This window comes from Salvia hispanica, chromosome 2, assembly GCF_029641045.1.
Source record: "Salvia hispanica isolate PSC_SH4W2 chromosome 2, Shi_PSC_v1, whole genome shotgun sequence".
Lineage (NCBI taxonomy): Eukaryota > Viridiplantae > Streptophyta > Magnoliopsida > Lamiales > Lamiaceae > Salvia > Salvia hispanica.
Genome location: NC_142693.1, coordinates 42,770,207 through 42,793,565, shown reverse-complemented (window position 1 = coordinate 42,793,565; position 23,359 = coordinate 42,770,207). Strand labels below are relative to the sequence as shown.

At 37.1% G+C, this 23,359-nt stretch overlaps 1 pseudogene; it reads right to left on the bottom strand.

Annotated features, from left to right (window-relative positions):
* Positions 1-2,434: 2,434 nt before the first annotated feature.
* Positions 2,435-16,480, bottom strand: LOC125195533 (wall-associated receptor kinase-like 8; annotated as a pseudogene).
* Positions 16,481-23,359: the final 6,879 nt, after the last annotated feature.

Sequence of the window (23,359 nt, the reverse complement as noted above, 5' to 3'; positions counted from 1 at the left end):
CCCTTCGTCAGCTATAATCATGTTGTGCAAGATAATGCACGTGTACATGATGTCGGCGATATTCTTAACGTACCAAAGCCGAGAAGGGAACTTCACAATGTTGAATCGGCCTTGAAGGACACAAAAAGCTCTTTCGACGTCTTTCCGAGCAGACTCTTGACGCTGCGCAAAAAGAATCCGTCTCGGCTCTTGTGGATTGCTGAACGACTTCACGAAAGTCGACCACCTTGGGTAGATACCATCGGCGAGATAGTAACCCATGTGGTATGCATTTCCGTTGACGGTGAAGTCGATCGCCGGTGCTACACCATTCAAAACATCATCGAAGAGTGGTGAAGAATATAGCACGTTCAAGTCGTTGTTGGATCCGGCAACACCGATATATGCATGCCAAATCCATAGGCGGTAGTCGGCGACTGCTTCAAGGATAAGCGTTGGGCCGCCACCTTTGTGGCCGCTTAAGTGTTGCCCCCTCCAAGCAGTCGGACAATTCTTCCACTTCCAATGCATGCAGTCAATGCTGCCTAGCATACCGGGAAAACCGTGGACTGTTTCGTGAAGACGAAGCAACCGTTGACAATCGTCGGTGGTGGGTGCCCGAAGGAATTCCTCGCCGAAAGCAGAACGAACGCCATCGCAAAAACTCTTGAGGCATAGGATTCCAGTTGACTCACCGACATGCAAATACTCGTTGAAGAGGTCAGCCGTTTGCCCAGTAGCAAGTTGTCGGATGGCACAAGTACACTTTTGCAATGCCGTGAGACTTTGCCGACCGGTTGCGTCTGCACCTTCTTGAAAGTATTCAACGCGGGTGGACAATGTGTTGACAATACGCATAAACAACTGTTTTGACATGCGAAAACGGCGCCGAAAGTAATCTTCTGGATACCGCGGCTGGTCGGAAAAATAGTCGGCAACGAGCCTTTCATGGGCTCCCTCTCAATCACGAGGGATGTAGCGACGTTTTGCTCTAGTTGGTTGAGGAGAAGGGGCGGGGGTATTGGCGGCGACATAGGCTTCATAGGCGGCATGATATTGTTCATAATATTCTTGTTCTTCGCGCTCCGCTTCCGCAATGAGATTGGTGAAATCCATTTTTGAATTTTTTAGAGAGAGTTTGGAAGATGTAGATGATTTAGTATGAAAAAGTATGAATGAGAGAGAATTTGATGTGAAAAGTGGATGATGAATGTGTGTATTTATAGATGATTTTGGGATTAAAAAAAAATAAAAAAATTCACAAAAATCCAAAAAAAACGTCTATAAACGGCTCTATTTTTTTGGGAATCCAAAAATATATTTTTTTTAATTTTTTGGTATTATTTTGAATTAATTATGAATTTTATAAAAAAAAAAATTAAAAATCGAATTTGCCAACGGCATAGCCGTTGGCCAATAAAAACACGCTGCGTATGGCTGCTCAGCGGCACGGACGTGCTCTTAGCTAAGAGCAGCGCCGTGCCGCTGGCATGGACGGACGAGCTCCAGCGGCGGACGGACGAGCTCTGTCCAGCGGCACGGACGGACAAGGCGACGGACGAGCACCGCTGCGGATGCTCTAAAAGAGAAGTGGAAACAAAAATTTATTATAAATATTGATAGTAGAGTATGGTTCTCATCTCATTAAAGAGAAAATATTTCTTAAAATAGAAAGTCTTTATTTTAAGAGACGGACAAAAATAAAAATAATATCTATTTTTAAATAACAGACGAAGTATATTATCTACATTAACAGAAATAAAATATTCTCTCTGTACCACAAGAGTATGCACTTTTTTCCTTTTTATTCCGTCCTACAAGAGTATGCACTTTCTAATTTTGGAAACTCTTTTATCTCTATTGAGGTGAGATTCATTTTCCACTAAAAATATTTAAATTACTTTTTCTTTCTACTTCTCTTTTACTTTACCAATTATACATTAAAACTCATGGTTGACTATACGAAGGTACCACACGAAGTTCTTAAGAAGATGAAAATATTAGTCTTTAGAAAAGTGAGTTTGAAAATTCTTGGATTCATTTATTTGTTTACTTTGTCTTGAGTTACTAACTGCGCTCCACGCAGCTCGACCCCTAGTTTGAAGATTGAAAAACAATTATAATACGGAGAAAGAAACAACTATGCATTGTATTTTATAATGGAATAAAAAATACAATGTCATATTTATAATACTAAGACCCTATACTACGTGGTTCGACGTCCTATACGTTTCGGGAAGAACTGACAAAGAAAATCCGAACGAAGCTTATTAATTTGCTTGACACTAGACATTAAATAAAATCAAAATAAAATTAATTAAACATAATAAAAAGTGATCAAGGAGAAACATAGTCCTCGTAGCGCTCGGGACGACGCTTTAGGCATCGCAACCTCTCTACTCAGGCGATCGTTTCTTCTGTCTCGTCTCCAATCATCATTTTTTCTCGGCGAGTCTCAATGCTCATTGTCATGGTCCCGTTGATCACTCATTATTGGACTTGTATCAGTGTCTGATGTTGATTCAACAATAATACTCTTATAACTTCTTGTCCACGTGTATTCATTGTCTGAAAATGTTGTGCGCATATCTTCAAAATCTCTCACATCTTGTGCTTCATCATTAGCTGTAGACTTTTGAGACATCCTTAAACTTTCAAGTTCGGTAGCCACTTCCTTCATAGTTGATCTCATTTTTCCTTTGAAATTCAAACAATTTTGTGCAAGCCTTGCAACTAAAATCACCTCTTCCTTTCTATCTTCCTCGCAAACCTTAGGATCCAAAATTGTGTCAAGACAATTTTCATCCATGCATGTAAGAAATCGTGCAGCTAGGCCCCTTTCGTCATATGTTTCATCAGAAGATATTGGTCTTTGTCCACTAAGAAGCTCGAGAAGAACTACTCCAAAACTATAAACACCACTTTTTTCAGTGAATTAACTCGCCTGAAAATACTCTGGATCTAAATATCTAAATGTACCTTTAACCATTGTAGTTAAGTGAGTTTTATTTGAAGCAACTGATCTCGACATTCCAAAATATGCCAGTTTGATAACATATTTTTCATCTAGAAGGAGATTACTAGACTTGATGTCCCTACGATATATAGGTACAAAAGATGCAGAGTGTAAGTATGCTAGCGCTCCTGCTATATCTGTTGCAATTTTTATACGCATGGTCCATGGAAAAGGAATCTCATTATTCGGATCATGAATGAAATCAAAAAGAGTACCATTGGGTAAGAATTCATACACAAGCATTGGAACCTCTGTCTCCAAACAGCACCCCAACAATCTGACCACATTCCTATGATTGATTTGCGATAGTATTGCAACCTCATTTATGAACTGATTGAGTTGGTTCTCTTCAACCAACTTTGATTTTTTTATTGCCACAATCATACCATCGGATAACATTCCTTTGTACACCGTGCCTTGCCCTCCACGTCCCAGAATTCGGTTTTCATTAAAATGATCAGTGGCTACCTCCAACTCTTTTGAAGGGAAAACTTTTGTTTTTCCAAGTGTTCCCTCATTTGTTTGTTTTTGTAAGAGAAGACCACCGTTTCTCTTAAAAAATTTCTCTTTAACAATTTTTTCCCTTCTATTTTTCAACATCTTATACAACCGAAAAGACATTGAAATGAGTAGTAGAAATCCTAATCCAGAGCCCATACCTGCATATATATTTTCTCAATTTAGAAAATAAATAGATAAATATATAAGATTATAATCAAAACAAGTATACATCTTATTTTAGATTGCAAAACCAATCATTTTTAGATAAGTCGAAGGTCATTTTTAGTTCGTTTTTAATTCATTTAGAAAATCCATATTTGAAAAATAAGGAAGTCATTTTTAGCTTATTTTAGGTTATCTTTTTTAAAATCACCTAAATATGAACTAAAAATGACCTATATGTTATTTAAAAAATTACTTGTTTATTCTGGTTCTATGTTTTGCATTAATATTGAGTTTATCATATATCACATTGATTTGAATTGATTCTTTTGGATGGTAAGAATTGTGTTGCATGTACGAGCTTGTATATTTCAATTTACATGATATTTTTGCTCGTTCCTTATATGTAGAGATGATTTTACTTGTACAATTTATGAAATAAGAAGATATTCTTACCTATAAAAATTATTGTCTTGGTCTTGGAGGGCGGCAACTGAAAGCAACCCCTGCCATCTTTCCTTCCATCACCATAATACCCTTTTGGATATGAGCAGTAAAATGATCCAAGAGTATTGATACAACTTGAATTTGAGTCACATGGATTAGTTGTGTTATCAGCACACTCATCAATATCTGGTCAAAAAGGAAAAAAAAAAATGCATAAAGAGATACACCATGATTTTGAAATGTTAATCATTTGATGACCTAACCTAAAAGTGAATGGTGACTTTAGTGTAAAGATTTGAATGTTAGCATGCTGAGGATCAATTGATCTTAATTTGTTGGATAGGTCGTTAGAAATCAAAATAAGTTTGAAAAAAATTAAAATAATACCAACCTTGACATCCCGGAGCAAGGTAGGGATCACCTTGATATCCTTTGGAGCACTTACAAAGGTAGCCTCCAATTGTTGCATCAAAATCAACACAATCAGTGTTATTTTGACACACAAAAGCAGTGGGGTCCGATTGCGCTTGCTTGCAATTAAGCGACCCAACCCTCCAATTCAGCGGGAATATTGAATTCTGTCTGTTTCTTTTTAGATGATAAGGTGAAATTTGTGTTCGATTATTGAAAATACCATATGATGCTGCAGATTGATCCTTGTGTCCAACGAAGGCAATGCTGCAAGAGAAATTCATACGTGGCCATAGTCCAATAAATTCACTCAAATTTGCTTCCACGTAAGAGGTGCCTGCAAATATCGACCATGATCTTGTCTTAAAAGAAATCTCTAAGGGTCCGTTCGGTACACGAAATTTAATTAGAATGTATGGAATTACTCCCTCCGACAGCTAAAGTGATTAACTGATTTTCGGCACGTGCTTTGAAAAATTGATAATAACTAGTTAATGTGGAGAGAAAATAAAGCAAAAGAAAGAGTAATGCATACTGAGGAAGTCTTCTTCTACATTATTCTCTCTCTTACTTTACTTTCTCTCCATTTTAACAAGCTATTACTATCATTTTTTCTGAAACAACGGCCAAAAAGAAATAAACCACTTGAGTTGGGACGGAGGGAGTATAATTCAATTCCAAATCCTTGGTTTGGAAAAAATGATGTAATTAATATGAAATTGAATTAAAGAAATCATGCATACACACTCACATGAGTGTGCAGTATGTGTAGTGACTGTGTGGGTGTGTGTGGCAGAGCTATGTGTGTGTGTGTGACTGAGATTGTGTGTGTATGTGTAACTGTATGTGTATGTGTGTGTTTGTAGTGACTGTGTGTGTGTGTGAGTATGTGTGTGTTTGTAGTGACTGTGTGTGAAAGAGACTTTGAGTATGTGTTTGTGTGTCCATGTGTGTAGAACTATGTCTCTGTTCATGTAGTGACTGTTTGTGTGAAAACTACGAGCGTGTGTGTGTGTGTGTCTTTGTGTGTAAGTGTGTGTGTGTTTGTGTTTCTCTCTGTGTGTGATTGACTATGTGTGTAAATGTGTGTGTGTGTGTGTTTTACTCTCTGTGTGATTGACTAAGTGTTTAAATGTGTGCATGTTTGTGTGTGTAACTGTGTGTAACATGTATTGTGTTTATATAATGTGTAAAACTATTCAATTTTATAACTATTAGAAAGTTTAATTTTTTATTTTTGATATGGAATTCAAAATGTGGACTTGGCTTCAATTTCAATTCCACAACCCCGATTCCATAATACCTAACGAAGCCTAAAATTGATGAATTAAAAATATATTACCTCCAAGAATGGGTGCCCTGCAACAGCCGTTGCCAGGATCATATGCATATGGACACTCTGCATGATAATTTGTCAGAAATTTCACTTGATTGGCAAAAGGCTGCGCAACTGTTCAAACTAGAAGTTCGATTGGCATGTCGAGTAACCCCAACCACCACATCATCGCATCCAATCATGGTGATCCAACTATCATTGGTCAATGTAAATTGAGTTTTGGAGAAGTCAATAATCAGGCTTCGATGCTCCGACATAGTAACTCTGCGCTCACTATCTGACCAATTGTAGCAGGAGAGACCTAGGTTTGGATAATTCACCCAAACCCTCGATGATTCAAATCGAATGACTTCTGCCTTCAAAATAGAGAGGTAGGCTTTTCGAGGGTTGGTAGATGTATTGCAAGTTATGTCAAAAGATGGCTCCAAATAGCAATTGGGCCCCACTCCAAATGGAAACGGAATTGGCAATTCTCCACATCGATCAAGGCATCTCTCTTTCGCAATTGAACTCAACAATACTTTTGCTTGTACATCAATTGTAAACAACATTAATTACTTTACTTTGTATATACAAAATTAATGCTTCCTCAGTATGAAACAATTTCCTAACTATTTCATCCCTGAAAAGCATGTACTTTCTAATTTTGGAATAGCAACACATTATCCCTACATTATTTTATTTAGAACTTATACCATTACACTGCACTACTAAAGATGTGGAGACCACTCCCCACTAACACTACTTACACTACCTTTTATATATTAAAACTCGTACTGAATCAAATGTTTATATTTTCCAAGGACAGATGGAGTAGTAGCGATTTTATACAACCCATTAATGGCACAACTGGTCATAGGAGAAAAGAAAAACAGAAATATTTGTTTATACTAAACCCCAAAGCTATAATAACAGTTATAATAACGAATAAAAGACGCATTTTACTACTTTGAGATAACATACATACGGAGTATTTATTTTTTTCTATTAGTGGTAAGTGGACATCACACCACACATAACTCGAAGGTAACAGAGTAGGTATATATAGCTTCTAAACGCTTGAAAAACCATTTTATAATCTGAAAATTAAAGAATAAAGCATTAAATGTCTTACATTTACAGCCTCCAGGCAGGTAGGGATTGCCCGAGTATCCTTCTTGGCAGCTGCATTGATATCCTGGTGCACCAACATCAACACAATCACTCTTGTCATCACGACATGCGTATGCATTGGAATTCAGCCGCGCTGTGCTGCAGTTCTTACTCCCAATCAGCCAGTCCAGCCGCACCACAGGTGGCCTCGTCGTTGATGCCCAATTATCATTTTGCAGTACCGTAGAGTTATGGAGGTAATACAGCGGATATGAAAATGCTTTTTCCTTACCAGGCTCCAATTCCTGGATAAAGGCATAGCTGCACTGGAAAAGCTTTCTAGCTCTTAATTTTCTGCTCATGTCAAACAATTGTGCTCCCACTGTCCCAGTGTCTATGATTAACATGTTAAGTTAGATTCAAAAATATTAATGAATCAGCACTGATACAGTTCTTATGTCATAAAATGATTACTTGTGGCGATTTTTCAATATTTACAATAACAAATTAGTTCTCCACTGCGGTAGTTGAGTCATTTCTTTCGACAAGGGATTGAGAAAGAGATGTATAGTGTATTAAATAAACACTCCCTTTCTTCCATAAAATATGTGTATTAAAATGACACGAGAATTAAAGAACAATTGAAAATGTAAAAGAGAAGATGAAAAATGTAGTTAAAATATTGTTAGTAGATAGTGAGATCAACATATTAGTATTTAATAAGTTGTAATAGTGGGTCATGGTTTACGTATTGCTTTGTCCATTTCTAGTTCTATTTTTTCTACAATAGAGTTATGGAACAAGAGCTAGATCATTGTACTTTTGGCATGACAAAAAAAAAACTTCACTCACTATAACATTCCTTATGATTCATTGAGAAAAGTGTCCTGTTATATCATCCTTGTTGCATAGCTTACAGTCATAGACTCTCATATTACTCATTCACTTCTTGCTATATTGTTCCTACATCTCATTTGTAGTGACTTATGGGGACTGCATTAGTTTTATCAAACAATGTGTATCCATACTATGTAACAATTGCTGAGGTTTGAACTACTATTTCAACACTTCAAATTGTATGTGGAAAATCAATCCAATCACAAAATAAAGGTGGAAAAATATCATGGTCTCATATCCTTAATGCAATATTCTAGGATCCAAAACTGAGTTTCCTTCCTTATACAGTACTTCCCAACAAAATGGGCTAGCAGAGAAGAAGCATTGTCACATTATTTGGAATTGCTTCTCAGTCTAGTCTTTCCAGTATTGGATACCCAATACTTGTTGGGTAACACATACTACCCGGTTCGCAAACCCCTGCTAATGTGGAACTCTGCTCACTTAACATAGTATAATATACAAATTAAAGTTCGTTAGTGAACCTTAAAAATTCTAATCCTCTATCTTTAACTCAATCCGTTCAGATATGAAACATTTGGTTTTCGATACAAGATTTTATATAGTGTTGTTTTGTAAATTAATGAAGAGAGAATAAAGTAAGAGAAAAGAAAAAGTAGTGATGACATTGTTTTCATTTTAGAAAACATTTTATTTTTTTATGGGACAGAGAGAATACTATTTATTTGGGTCAACTTGTCGGGAATAGTACCAAGTATCTCAGGATCCACTTTTGTGCCTCCCAACGTTATACATCGATATAACAAGATCCTCCTCATGCACAATGTATAATCTTGTACGCATCACAACATATACAATGCTACCAATGAGTGAATAAGAGCATCCACAATAGAAATCGGTCAGCCATAGGCCACTCTCTCTCTCTGCCACGTCAGCAGCACTAAAATTCCACCTGCCACGTCAGCATTTACTCAAATAGGTCAGCCATAGGCCAGCCGCAATAAAAATAATTCAAAACAACTACATTTACAGAATTAAATTAACGATTAAATTACGGAATTAAATTTATGAGACATATACGAGAAAATTCATTAATTTCATTTAAATTAAAAAAGTGCATCATAAAAAAATTACATAATTAAAAAAAACAAATAAATTACAATCACACAAAATACGGAATTCAATTTACGACACAAATATGGAATTAATTTAAAGTTAAATATGTCCATTTATTAAGATTCACTTTAATATTCATCTTTAAAATTTAACTAAATAAATTTAATTTGATAGCCCAAAAGCCCAACTTTAAAAGTCCATTTATAAAGTCCACTAAATCCATTTAAAACCTAAAAATAAAAAGTGCCGTCTTCTCCATCTCGCTTCTTCATCTCTTCTTCTTCTTCTTCTCCATTTCTGCATCTCTCCTCTTTCTTCCATTTCTTCGAAAAGACAAAGTAAAAATGGGCTGGCCGATTGCTAGTCGATGGGGCGCCTGCAATGGCGGCCAGCCGACCGGCTAGCGAATCGGCCAGCGCCCGTAAACAGGCGTGGGCTCGCTGATTTCTTCGCCGTTTTGCCGCTCGCCGCCTCCAATGGTTCGGCTAGCGGACCAGCCAGCGCCGAAAATCGGCTAGCCGGCCCGCTAGCCGTCGTTGGAGATGCTCTAATATAAAATCTTATGCATACGGCCATATGGGTGTGTTCCTCTTTTGCTACCATTTTCTCCAAAGCTCCTCCAAAACTCTCGATGTAACTACCAAACTGAGGGATAAGATCGGATGCTTTGAATATTAAATATTTTGAAGACATTACTTAGCTTGTGAAGGATATAATTTTTCGATTGTTTTATCTTGTTCAATTTGTATAGCCAAAATTTGTTTAGGCTCTTAAGATGACAAGATCTATCATGAAGAACCGTTGGTGCAAACGGTTGAATCCAGATCCCAAGGGCCCCTCACATTTTGAAGACATTACTTAGCTTGTGAAGGATATAATTTTTCGATTGTTTTATCTTGTTCAATTTGTATAGCCAAAATTTGTTTAGGCTCTTAAGATGACAAGATCTATCATGAAGAACCGTTGGTGCAAACGGTTGAATCCAGATCCCAAGGGCCCCTCACATCCCGGTCTGACAAGGCGTCTAGGAGGATGCAAGAGTGTCCACTATATTCAACCCCAAGGGCCCCTCACATCCCGGTCTGACAAGGCGTCTAAGAGGATGCAAGAGTGTCCACTATAGGCGAGCCGTGGTGGCCGCCGCCTCCTCTGCTTTTGAAGCATCTTTTGAATGCTTTGTATATGTAATAATTCTTTTATCTATTTTTACCATTTCATAAAAAAGAATATTTTGTTATAATGTCTTTTGTTTGGGTATGTTGAAATATGTTTTAAATAGATAGTTTAAGCAAAATGAGTCTAAGTGTTCTGCACAATAGATAAGTTGCGAGTGGTGTTCACAGTAAGTAACTTGTCGGTTCTTGCAGAAGGAAAATTGTTTCACAACCTAGATAGGCTTTGAGTACCTATCATGAAAGGTTGCGACGTCAGTCCAAAAGTTTCCTTACCTAAGGAAATGAATGACGTCGGTGTGGTATAGCACTGGAAGAATCAAACAGTGAGATAAGTCTTTATTGACTATTTACTGAATGATGAGGTCTCGGTGATTGTCATAACATTGAACATACGATATTAATTGAAAACTACTTTGACTTTTCAAATAGTGAGGGTATTTTGTTGATAGATTGGGTAATAAGTGATGCTAGTATGGTTATTGTAATGAATCGTGTGCTGGGAGAGAAGTCAGTATGATAATATCCCCAAGAGGTGTTTAGAAAAAAGTTTTATTATTCAAAAAACTAGCCAGTTGGAATTTATTCCATGAATAATAAATAATGTTTCTAAACTAGACCACTCTTGGAAAAAGAAATTAATTAATAAAAGTCCAATAGCAGACTTGATATTAATTAATGGATATTTATATCTTATACACGGGAAATGATTCAATTAAAGAGGAAGTCACGGAATACTCGTAATTTAGATTTGGACGGGCAGTCAATATTATATCTATAGTGGATGATAATAATATTTAAGTTTGGGCTTGAATTAAATTACTTTTAATATAATTAGTGAAAGCGTGAACTGTGACCTATTCCAATCTGCCACAGATCCCTGGTCTGGCCCAAAATAATTAACTTAATATTAAAGGGAGAAGAAGAGAATACAAACGGTATTAATCATAAAAAATTCGATCTCTACATTTTTGAAAGAGAAAAAAAAATGACAATTAAGTTCCAGATTTATGTCTTCAATTCTTCTCCAGCTTTTGAGGATTTGACAAGCTTTGCCCACACAAAGGTCAACTCTGAGTTAAAGGGAATAGATCAGAAGATCAGAAGATCAGTGGTAGAGATCGACTGGAGAAGGAGTTTGAATTCAATTTATTGAATTCATACGGTAAATCGTTGTTTTTAATTGCATATATATTTTCAGTATGATCTGTGATTATACGCTTATGAACATGTTTATTTGTTTACAATCGGAAAAAACATGTTTAGATGTAAATCTTTCAATCAAACTAAATAGATTTCCACTGCAAAACCAACAGTTGGTTCTAGAGGGTTAGATTTGCACCAATGAGCAATGTTCAAGTATCACAACATGTCCCTTAAGCAGGCCTCTGAGTACCTTTTAGAGAGTCCACAATAATGTGGACACGGCCAGTGGACAAGCCACAAAAAGTTGTCCACAGCCACAAATCACATTATTTTATCAATTGTTGGTATATTTTTGTTCAATTCAAATAAAAATTATCGGACGATAATAATTAGAAAAAACACATAATTTAATTTTTAAAAAATTAGAACCAAATATTCGTTGTATTATAAAAAGAGGAAAATTATACAACGAAAATTATCGACATCATACAAACAACACTGCATCAAACACCGAATGTGCCCCCTCCCATAAGTGCCCATATCTCTTCAACCAAATCGGCCTGGAGTTGGGTATGTGTTGTTTCCCTGCGCATATCGGTGAAACATTGGATCAAGTATTGATCACAACGTGGTACACCCATCCGTATCAGTGCACTGTGGCAACACCGTGACTTGAACTAACACTCTCGTCCGATGCCCAGCGCTCTGCAGCAAATCCTTCATCATCTATTATCACGTTATGCTATATGATACTCCCTCCGTCCGCCATTAGAAGTCTCATTTCATGGCGGCACGAGTTTTAAGAAATGTTAAGAAAAGAGGGCGGAAAAAAGTTAGTGGAATGGAGTCCCACTTGTATATATTACTTTTAAATGAAATGTGAGTAGAATGAGTTAGAGGAAGGTGGGGTCCTATTACCATTTATTGTAAAAGTGAACAACAGGTCGAACTAAAATGGAAAAACAGGACTCCTGTTCGCGGACAGAGGGAGTACATGCATACATGATATTGGCGACATCATTTTCATGCCAAACTCATGCCAGACACCGTGTAATGGCCCATCGCGCTTGGAGCACACCAAAACCTCGCTCAAGATCCTTCCTAGCACCCTCTTGATGTCGCACGAAATAGGATTTTTTTCGGAGCAATCGGATACCGGATTGTCTTGACAAATATGGGGCAACGAGGGTATATCCCATCTGCCAAATAGTAGGCCTTGTTGTACTACGTGACGTTGGCCACGAATTTGACCTCCGGACCCTCACCCCAGCACTCGTCATTGAAGAGATGCGACAACTGCAGAACGTTGATGTCGTTGTTCGACCCTGCGACACCCAAATACGCATGCCAGATCTGCAACGGGTAGTCAGCAACGACTGCCAGAATCATCGAGGGGTGTTTGCCTTTGAATCCAGTAGTGAACTGCCCTTTCCAAGCCACCATGCAGTTCCTCCACTCCTAGTGCATACAATCGATGCTGATAATCATATCTGGAAAACCGTGCACCCTCCCGTGCGTATCTAGCAGTATTTGGCAATCCTCGGCGGTTGGCTTTCGTAGATACTCTGGCCCGAAGATGTCCTATATGCTCCTGCAAAACTGCCTCCAAACCGTTAGGCTAGTCGTCTCAACCGTTTGTCGGTATTTGTCGAACATGCCAGCCGGTCCGGCATAGGCAAGCTACCTAATTGCAGCGGTACACTTCTGAAAGGTCGACAATCCGATCTGGCCGCTGGCACCACGTTGGAGGGTGAAGCACATGTACCGCCCCGCTAATGACGTCTCTATATGGGTGAAGAGCCGCTGAGACATTCTAAAATGCCGACGGAAAATCTCTGGTGGATAACGGAGGTTATCGCCAAAGTAGTCATCCATCAGTCACTGGTGAGCACCGGCATGGTCACGTCGGATTATCCGCCGAGGATAGATCGGACGAGGGACCGCCGCTGCCGCCTCCCACTCCGCTTCCTCATCAGCTTCCCGCTCCGCTTCCTCATCAGCTTCTCGCTGCATCTCTTCAACCACCGCATAAAACGCCTCATCCCAAAATTGTTGATCGTCATTGTCCATTTTTTGAAAGTGGTTTAGAGAAAAATTAAGAAGAGTAGAGATTGGAATTGTGTGAAAATAATAAGGGGAATAGGGGATATTTATAGGAGAAAAAATGAAAAATAAAAAATTGGTGACCGGCACCGCCGTGGATTGTCGGGCCGTGCAATAGGCTGCAATGGGCAGCACCGCGGCCTCGGTCCCACCGTCCTGTCCTCGCCGTCTACTCGGTGCGGCCCCGTCCTCCCCTCCGCTGCGGCTGGACGCGTCTAGCGCTGTAGAGCGCCGCGGCGCCGCAGAGGAGGCGGCGGCCACCACGGCTCGCCTATAGTGGACACTCTTGCATCCTCCTAGACGCCTTGTCAGACCGGGATGTGAGGGGCCCTTGGGGTTGAATATAGTGGACACTCTTGCATCCTCCTAGACGCCTTGTCAGACCGGGATGTGAGGGGCCCTTGGGATCTGGATTCAACCGTTTGCACCAACGGTTCTTCATGATAGATCTTGTCATCTTAAGAGCCTAAACAAATTTTGGCTATACAAATTGAACAAGATAAAACAATCGAAAAATTATATCCTTCACAAGCTAAGTAATGTCTTCAAAATGTGAGGGGCCCTTGGGATCTGGATTCAACCGTTTGCACCAACGGTTCTTCATGATAGATCTTGTCATCTTAAGAGCCTAAACAAATTTTGGCTATACAAATTGAACAAGATAAAACAATCGAAAAATTATATCCTTCACAAGCTAAGTAATGTCTTCAAAATATTTAATATTCAAAGCATCTGATCTTATCCCTCAGTTTGGTAGTTACATCGAGAGTTTTGGAGGAGCTTTGGAGAAAATGGTAGCAAAAGAGGAACACACCCATATGGCCGTATGCATAAGATTTTATATTAGAGCATCTCCAACGACGGCTAGCGGGCCGGCTAGCCGATTTTCGGCGCTGGCTGGTCCGCTAGCCGAACCATTGGAGGCGGCGAGCGGCAAAACGGCGAAGAAATCAGCGAGCCCACGCCTGTTTACGGGCGCTGGCCGATTCGCTAGCCGGTCGGCTGGCCGCCATTGCAGGCGCTCCATCGGCTAGCGATCGGCCAGCCCATTTTTACTTTGTCTTTTCGAAGAAATGGAAGAAAGAGGAGAGATGCAGAAATGGAGAAGAAGAAGAAGAGATGAAGAAGCGAGATGGAGAAGACGACACTTTTTATTTTTAGGTTTTAAATGGATTTAGTGGACTTTATAAATGGACTTTTAAAGTTGGGCTTTTGGGCTATCAAATTAAATTTATTTAGTTAAATTTTAAAGATGAATATTAAAGTGAATCTTAATAAATGGACATATTTAACTTTAAATTAATTCCATATCTGTGTCGTAAATTGAATTCCGTATTTTGTGTGATTGTAATTTATTTGTTTTTTTTAATTATGTAATTTTTTTATGACGCACTTTTTTAATTTAAATGAAATTAATGAATTTTCTCGTATATGTCTCATAAATTTAATTCCGTAATTTAATCGTAAATTTAATTCTGTAAATGTAGTTGTTTTAAATTATTTTTATTGCGGCTGGCCTATGGCTGACCTATTTGAGTAAATGCTGACGTGGCAGGTGGAATTTTAGTGCTGCTGACGCGGCAGAGAGAGAGAGTGGCCTATGGCTGACCGATTTCTATTGTGGATGCTCTTATTCACTCATTGGTAGCACTGTATATGTTGTGATGCGTACAAGATTATACATTGTGCATGAGGAGGATCTTGTTATATCGATGTATAACGTTGGGAGGCACAAAAGTGGATCCTGAGATACTTGGTACTATTCCCGACAAGTTGACCCAAATAAATAGTATTCTCTCTGTCCCATAAAAAAATAAAATGTTTTCTAAAATGAAAACAATGTCATCACTACTTTTTCTTTTCTCTTACTTTATTCTCTCTTCATTAATTTACAAAACAACACTATATAAAATCTTGTATCGAAAACCAAATGTTTCATATCTGAACGGATTGAGTTAAAGATAGAGGATTAGAATTTTTAAAGTTCACTAACGAACTTTAATTTGTATATTATACTATGTTAAGTGAGCAGAGTTCCACATTAGCAGGGGTTTGCGAACCGGGTAGTATGCGTTACCCAACAAGTATTGGGTATCCAATACTGGAAAGACTAGACTGAGAAGCAATTCCAAATAATGTGACAATGCTTCTTCTCTGCTAGCCCATTTTGTTGGGAAGTACTGTATAAGGAAGGAAACTCAGTTTTGGATCCTAGAATATTGCATTAAGGATATGAGACCATGATATTTTTCCACCTTTATTTTGTGATTGGATTGATTTTCCACATACAATTTGAAGTGTTGAAATAGTAGTTCAAACCTCAGCAATTGTTACATAGTATGGATACACATTGTTTGATAAAACTAATGCAGTCCCCATAAGTCACTACAAATGAGATGTAGGAACAATATAGCAAGAAGTGAATGAGTAATATGAGAGTCTATGACTGTAAGCTATGCAACAAGGATGATATAACAGGACACTTTTCTCAATGAATCATAAGGAATGTTATAGTGAGTGAAGTTTTTTTTTTGTCATGCCAAAAGTACAATGATCTAGCTCTTGTTCCATAACTCTATTGTAGAAAAAATAGAACTAGAAATGGACAAAGCAATACGTAAACCATGTTCTAAAGAAGCTGAGAAAGCCAGAAGTGAGACATTGCAATTTGGAGAACTTGGAGAAGTAGCATTAACCGGGCAATACCCGATCTCATACTCCTCCCCGCAAAACGCTAAGCAGCCGCCATTGTTGTCGGATTGTACCACCGCGTCGTCGCACCCTATGGCTGTGAGTCTATTTTTGTGACGTATACGGAGTCCCCGACAAGTTCACCCTCACATGATCTCTATATGTTGCATGTCCACCTTCATAGCAAACTGCAGCTAAATTCAGGTACTTGACCCGAATATATGTTTCATTTATTTCAACAACTTGTTTATCAATAATGGAGAGGTAGGCTTTTGAAGAATTGCAATTTATGTTAAAATGTGGGTTGAGGGAGCAATCCAACCCGACTCCGAATGGATATGGAACTAGCAAATCCCCGCAGTGATCTGGGCATCCGGGTTTCGCATTTAGAGCGGTGGAAAATGCTGGTGAAACAAAGAAGAAGAAGATATAAAACAGTTGCCAAAACATTATTAGATAGTTGATACTGGGTTATCGAGTAGTTACTTATATATACAAGTAGAATATTAGATTATCTACTGAAAAAAATATTTTCATGCAATTCTAGTCCAATAAACACATCCAAAATTTGTGTCGACTTCTTCACTTTTTAAAACTGTTTACTTTTTCTGTGTTTCGTATACAAGTTTGAAATCTGTTCTAGTTGGTGTATTTTTTGGTTTGACTATAGTGTTGGTTCTTTTAGTTTTTATATTTAGTATCCTTCATTCATCTCATTTTAGGAGTCCCGTTTTACTATTTTTGTGTCCCAATTCTTGGTTGGAATATTCTATAAATAGTATTAGGCTCATATTCCACTAACATTTTTCCACTCGCATTTTATTATAAAACTAATATAATCCACATTCTATTATCTTTTTTCACCAACTTTCCTTTACATTTCTTAAAATTCGTGTCGAACTCAAATGAGACTCCTAAAGTTGGACGAAGTAGTATTTATCATCAAAGGTATTAATAAATTAATTTGTGACTACTAGATTTATCATCTTCGCATATATATTTATTATTTGATCAAATATCTAAATTCGCGTGTGTAAAACTTACCATTCTACTAGAATTATTAAATACCGAAATGAGGCAAATATTTTTAGCGTAAATCGCATTTTCAAGTTAATTTGATCTAAGCTGTTACACAACGACTATATGCTGGTATATTATAAATCAAGTAATTTTATTTTTAAATATTTTTTTAGCGTATCCCACACTCCAATATGTTAAGGTCAATATAAAGATATATATTCCAACACACGGCCATCAGAAGACTTTGAAATTTGAATAATAACTATATGTATGGGGCCATCTTAAAATGCTCATACTATTCCAATCTAAAACTAAGATTAATTTTACAGCATAAGATATTAAAATAAGTAGATAGAGATTAGATTTTACAATAAAATATCAATAAATAAATGAGTAAAATTATGAATCTGTCATAACATGATAATTTTTGGGATTTTTCTAATATGAACAATTGAACATAGTGTTTTAAAAATATCAATACAAAGATATAGATATTCCAACACAAGTACACTAAAAGTTATTTTTATACATTTATTGATACATAATCTGCTTATCAACATATACGAATAAGATATAGTATAACTGTATCATACCCCCTAGGTCATGGACTTGCGCTCTTTTATTTTCATCAATTTGTTAAAGTCCAATTATAATTAATTAATGTCCAATATCCTAATGTAGTTTATATATCTTTCAAAAATCATTGCCAACTTCAAAATTCTTGTACCCCTTGAAGCTGTAAAATTGAGGTGAAGTTTTAGTTTGAGGGATAAGATCACCTGTTGGTATATTACATGTTCAAGGTGGAGATTTCTTGGGTTTTTTGTGATCATGCAAATAACCACAATTGTTGGGTTTAAATGCAATTAACATAAGTTTGACAGTTAAATGAGCTTTTTGAATGAGCTTTATTGAATAAGCTTTTGAATAAGCTTATTGAATGAGCTTTTGAAGCAACTTTTCGTCGACAGGCGCTGAGATTGAGATATAAAAGGGATTCCATAGATGAGATAGATCACAGAAGAGAATGTACTTCAAATTTATGACTGATAATAGCTTGCGGTTTTGATCTTCATAGTAAATTGAGTCTTCGTTGTATACTTCTTTCTTGTTCGAGGGAATAATAAACGATTAATCTTTTTGATCTTCATAGTAAATTGAGTGTTCGTTGTATACTTCTTTCTTGTTCGAGGGAATAATAAACGATTAATCTTCTTTCTCGTGGATGTAGACTTACCACGTAATACTATTGTGTAGGGCTGTCAAAATGGATAGCGGGTATTGGATACCCGATATTCGAACCCGAAAAAATCGGATAATTGGATACCCGAAACCCGATTTTTCGGGTTTCGGATCGGGATCGGATAGTGAAAATTTTGGATTATCGGGTATCGGGTTATCCAATATCCAATCGGGTATACCCGAATTATCCGATTTTTTTAAAATTAATAATTATGTTTTTTTTTAAATGTAATTTTCTTTCTTAATTATATTTTAGTTAATACTTACTGTAATAGTTAGCATATTGGATTAGATTATACCCCAAAATTCACACCGCCCCCCTCCCCTCTCCTGCTTTCTCGCTGCGCTTAACTCCGTCGCTGGTCGTCTCCTCTCGGTAGTCTCTCCATCTCCTCTCAGCCGCCACCAGCCGCCCTCCCTTTCTTCCATCCTCTACTGCCCAGTCTCTCCCTCTCCTCTCGGAATAGTAATTCCATCACTACCTCAATATTTAAAATTGTTGACACTACTGTTTAATAATATTTGGCAATGTATGGAGAATTGGCTGTATATAGTACTATAACTTTAAATATTTGGTCGTTCATGGAGAGTTGGCATTTTAAAACTTGACGGTATATATTTTTAATAATTGTGGAATGCTCATTTTGTATTTAGTTTTTCTCTTAAATATTACTTTAATTTTGTATTAAATTCTAATTAAATAATATTAAATAAATTCTTAAAGTTTGTAGTTAATTTTCTAAAATCAAAATCACAATCGGGACTGGATACCCGAGTCGGGTATCCGGGTACCCGAAATTAAATTCGGGTCGGGTATCGGGTATTGGATTTAGAGAATTCGGGATCGGGTATCCGAAAATTTTGGATCCGGTATCCGCGGGTATCCAATTTGACAGGCCTACTATTGTGTTTGATTTGTTGTTTACATATCTTGGTACCTCATTTTTATTATTCATGCATCAGTTGATTAAGATATACTCCCCCACTCCCTAAAATTTTGTCATATTTTTTCATTTTCCTCCGTCCCACAAATGTCACATTTCACTTTTTACTATTTTTGACTTTGTAGTGGCCCCACATTCCAATAACTTATTTTCACTCACATTTTATTATAAAACTAATACTTTAAAATAGGATCCACATGCTACCAACTTTTTCAACTCACTGTCTATTACATTTCTTAAAACTTGTGCCCATCCAAACTGTGACAAAATTTTGGGGACGGAAGGAGTGCTATACCTGTCAAAAAATATACTCCCTCCGTCCCAAGGAAGATGACCCCTTTCTTGGGCGGCACGGGATTTTATGCAGTTATATTTTGTGTGTTGATGAGAGAGTAAAGTAAGAGAGAGGGAATAAAGTAGAGATAAAAGTGTTTCCATTTTTAGTAATGAGTCATCTTAGTTGGGACAAACCAAAAAGGAATGTGGGTCATCTTCAATGGGACGGAGGGAGTACTTATTAATTTTACTATTTTGGGATATCCATCAAAATTAGACCAATTTAGATATTGAATGTTTTAAACAAAACCTTACCCATTATTCTAAATGTGGACCTCATAATCCACTAGCACTACTTTCACCTCAATTTCTCCCTCGTTCTCTTACTTTGCCAATTAAACATTAAAGCTCGTGTCATTTACCAATTGAGCATTAAAACTTGTGTCAATCACACCTATGTCTATTTTTTCTGGACGAGGTTATTATAAAATACTCACCCCGTCCAATTCAAGATGTCTATTCTTCATTTCTAGCGTGTCCTACTCAAGATGTGCACTTTATATTAGAAAATAAATCTCTACTCATTAAAATATTTAATTAAATATTTTTTCTATAATTACTCCACTTAACAATTTCTCTTAAAATCCGTACCGCTTGAAATAGGATGGAGTGAGTAATATTTATGATTAAAATGTATAGTGTTGAAGAAAAAATTGAAAAAGAAAGTAAATAGTTGATAAAGGGAATGGAAAAAACTAAGAATGTTAGAAATTTAAGTCATAAAATGATATGAAGCGATATCTTTAAGCAAAAACATGATATGAAGCGATATATGAATATCATGTGTTATAAATGTCCTGTCTCATGCATTACTTGTAACGTCCCGGAATTTAAAACCCTAATCTTAGAGCCCTAGAATTAATTGTTGATGACGTGGAATCGAGAATGCTTTAACTTCGTGAGATGAGTCTATGTTGAAAGTTTGAAAAGTCAACCTTGTTGATTTGATGATGTGGCATGTGTTTTATTTATTGTTTATGTGGCAATTTAATTGTTTAAGGGTGAGTGAGAATGTTGGAGAAAATTTCCATAAATACTTGTCACCCTAATTCTTGTGAATTTCGAACCCTAGCCCCTTTTGTGGAGGATTTCTATTTTTCCGGATTTAATTTAATCCTTGGGATATTTATTTAAATTAAGTTCTAAGAGCCAATTATTTCCTTGTTTAGAAACACAAAAATCGAGCCCCCTTATTTCATAGTGATTTTCGAAAATCACTATAGTTGGGAAGGAATGAATTTAATTGATTTTATTTGATCCCTTACTTGATTTCCTTCCATACCTATAATATATTTATTCTACCAAATCTTTCCATACTTCAAGAGATCTTACCTTACTTTATTCTAATTAATATTCAAAAATCCATGCCTTATTTAAAAGGGCATAGAAATCGCCCCATACCTTATTCCATGGAGGATTTTCCTTATTTTTATTTTGCTCCATAATATCTTATACTATATGGGAAAATACCAAAACAAAATCTTGGCTTTATGGAAAGCATTATTTTCGAAAATATTGGGGATTTGCCATCTTCTATTTTTGTTAATTCTTCTTCCCTACTTCACAAATATTATATCATTTTATTTAATTTATGGAGAATGAGATCTTACCAAATATTCTATTCTTATTACCTAAAGATCTCATTGGACTCTATAAATAAGAACCAACCCCAACCCTAGCCCCCATAGTTTTCGAAAATCCCTCCCCCATATGCTCTCTCAATTTTCTTCCACTTTACTCCATAAATCCTTCATATTTTGAGAAGAAATCGAAGTTTAATCCGTGGATATTGAAGAACCAAGCCTATACTTTGTTTCTACCGATTGATTTTCTCTAAAAAGGTATTTTCGTTTAAGAGTTATGTTGTTCTTCTTATACCTCTCCTTTTCTTTTTCTTCCAACCGATTTAATCGGTGTTCTTGAACCTTCATGCATATTAATTGAGAGAAAAAGGGATAAGAAGGGATATGGAACATGTGTGTGTGTGTGTGCCGAGAGGGTGAGGTGTGTGTGTGCCGTGTGTGTGTGTTATGCGTGTGATGTGTGTGTGTTGAAGTGTGTGTTGTGTAGTATGTGCTTGATGGCTAAATACTTTTGCATGACATATGATGATAGATCTAGGGTTGAGACGCTAAGAAATATATGTATGTTAAGCATGACTTGAAATTAGTAATTCTTGGTGAGTGTGACTTGAAATCTATAGGTTATGAAGAGTTAGGTGAATCGTTGGGAAAGAGAGAAGTAACGAGACATGCATAAGTTAAGAATTTATAATTGAACCTAATTTGTGAATACGTGCCTATGTGAATTTAAAGGTGAAACCTCGGTTGCGAAGCCAGTTATCGGAAAAAGCGAAACTACTTGAAATCTAAGCAGTCAAGGTGGGCTTTACTCTCAAAAACTCTCTTTTATTTTGTCAAAGATAATTATCGGAGCTATAAGGGTGGTTTAACTGTTATGCCATGCCTATGTTTGTTTTATTGTGAGATTGTGTGCCTGATGCCTAGTTTGTGAGTTCGCTCCATTGGGCTATAGGGCTATGGATATGATATACGAATTCGGGTCTGAGTATGGGCCGCAAACCCTACCAGGCTGTGTACACGAGGGGATCGTGAGCCGTCCTAGCTAGTCGGCCGGTCTCGTGGGCGAAAAGCGTGGCCACGCTTTCGTCGCATCATGGAAAGATTGTGATATGTGATTGTGGAATTTGATGAGAAAATGGGGAATTATTTTGACTGGCCAGTCTATGGAAAATATTTTTGTGATACTCGTGATATTTCTCTTAACTGCTTAAAACTCGAGTTCACTTGGTAAGGGTGGCATAACTTTTGAAATAAAATGTTTTGGCAATGAGCTCACTGAGTATTTCAAAATACTCAGCCCTGCATGTGTTTTCCTATGTGCAGGTTGAATGATGACGAGCGGTGGCGGGTGTTGAGCAGCTTACTTAATGAATATGGATATGTTGAATTCTAAGTGTAGTTGTGTCACCATACATAGCTATGCTTCTCTCTTGGTCGTTTTCCGCTGAATTTTGATACTCTTTGGAATTTCTTTTGGGGATATTTGCATCTTACGTTTGTTTGTGGCCTTAGCCCTTTTCCTTATGATTTTGTCTGGGATACCATGTCGTACACTTAAGACCTTTGAATCATTTATGACATATTCTTTCTTTAAAATTTCTAGGTCAAGTCTTTACTATTAATTACTCTGATATTTCTCTCTAAATGTAACCCTGGTCTATATTTACATCTTTAGAATCGGTTGGGTAGCAATTCGATGCATTTATTGTACTCTAGGAGGGCGGGCTGTTACAGTTGGTATCAGAGCCTCAGTTCTTTCCGCTCTGGACCCAAGAGTCTTTTCGAACTTTAGGTTGTCTTTGTAGTCGTGTCGTTAATAAATTAAAATGTGGAAAAGCTCAACACCGCAACTCGTATCATTCAACCGCGAAGAAAGAGGTACTAAATATTTTGTGATTTATGTTTGAAACTTGATGCTTTTGGAAACGCTGTGAATAAGAAGTAACGTTTTCCTAATGAGGATATGTTGAATATGAGAACTTGTGAAAAGCATGCCTTATGTGTTAAGAATTTTATGAATGCGAAGCGATGCTTCTTGAATGTTTGATGAATGTTCTATGAGAACTTGAAATGCGAATGTGATTGTCTGGGACTATGTTGGCTTGTTGTGATGCCTAGACTTGGACTTTCGAACCTAGTATGCGTTAGCGAAACGATCACAGCGCTTGAACCAACTCTAGGAACGCGAAAGAACTAGCTTAAGG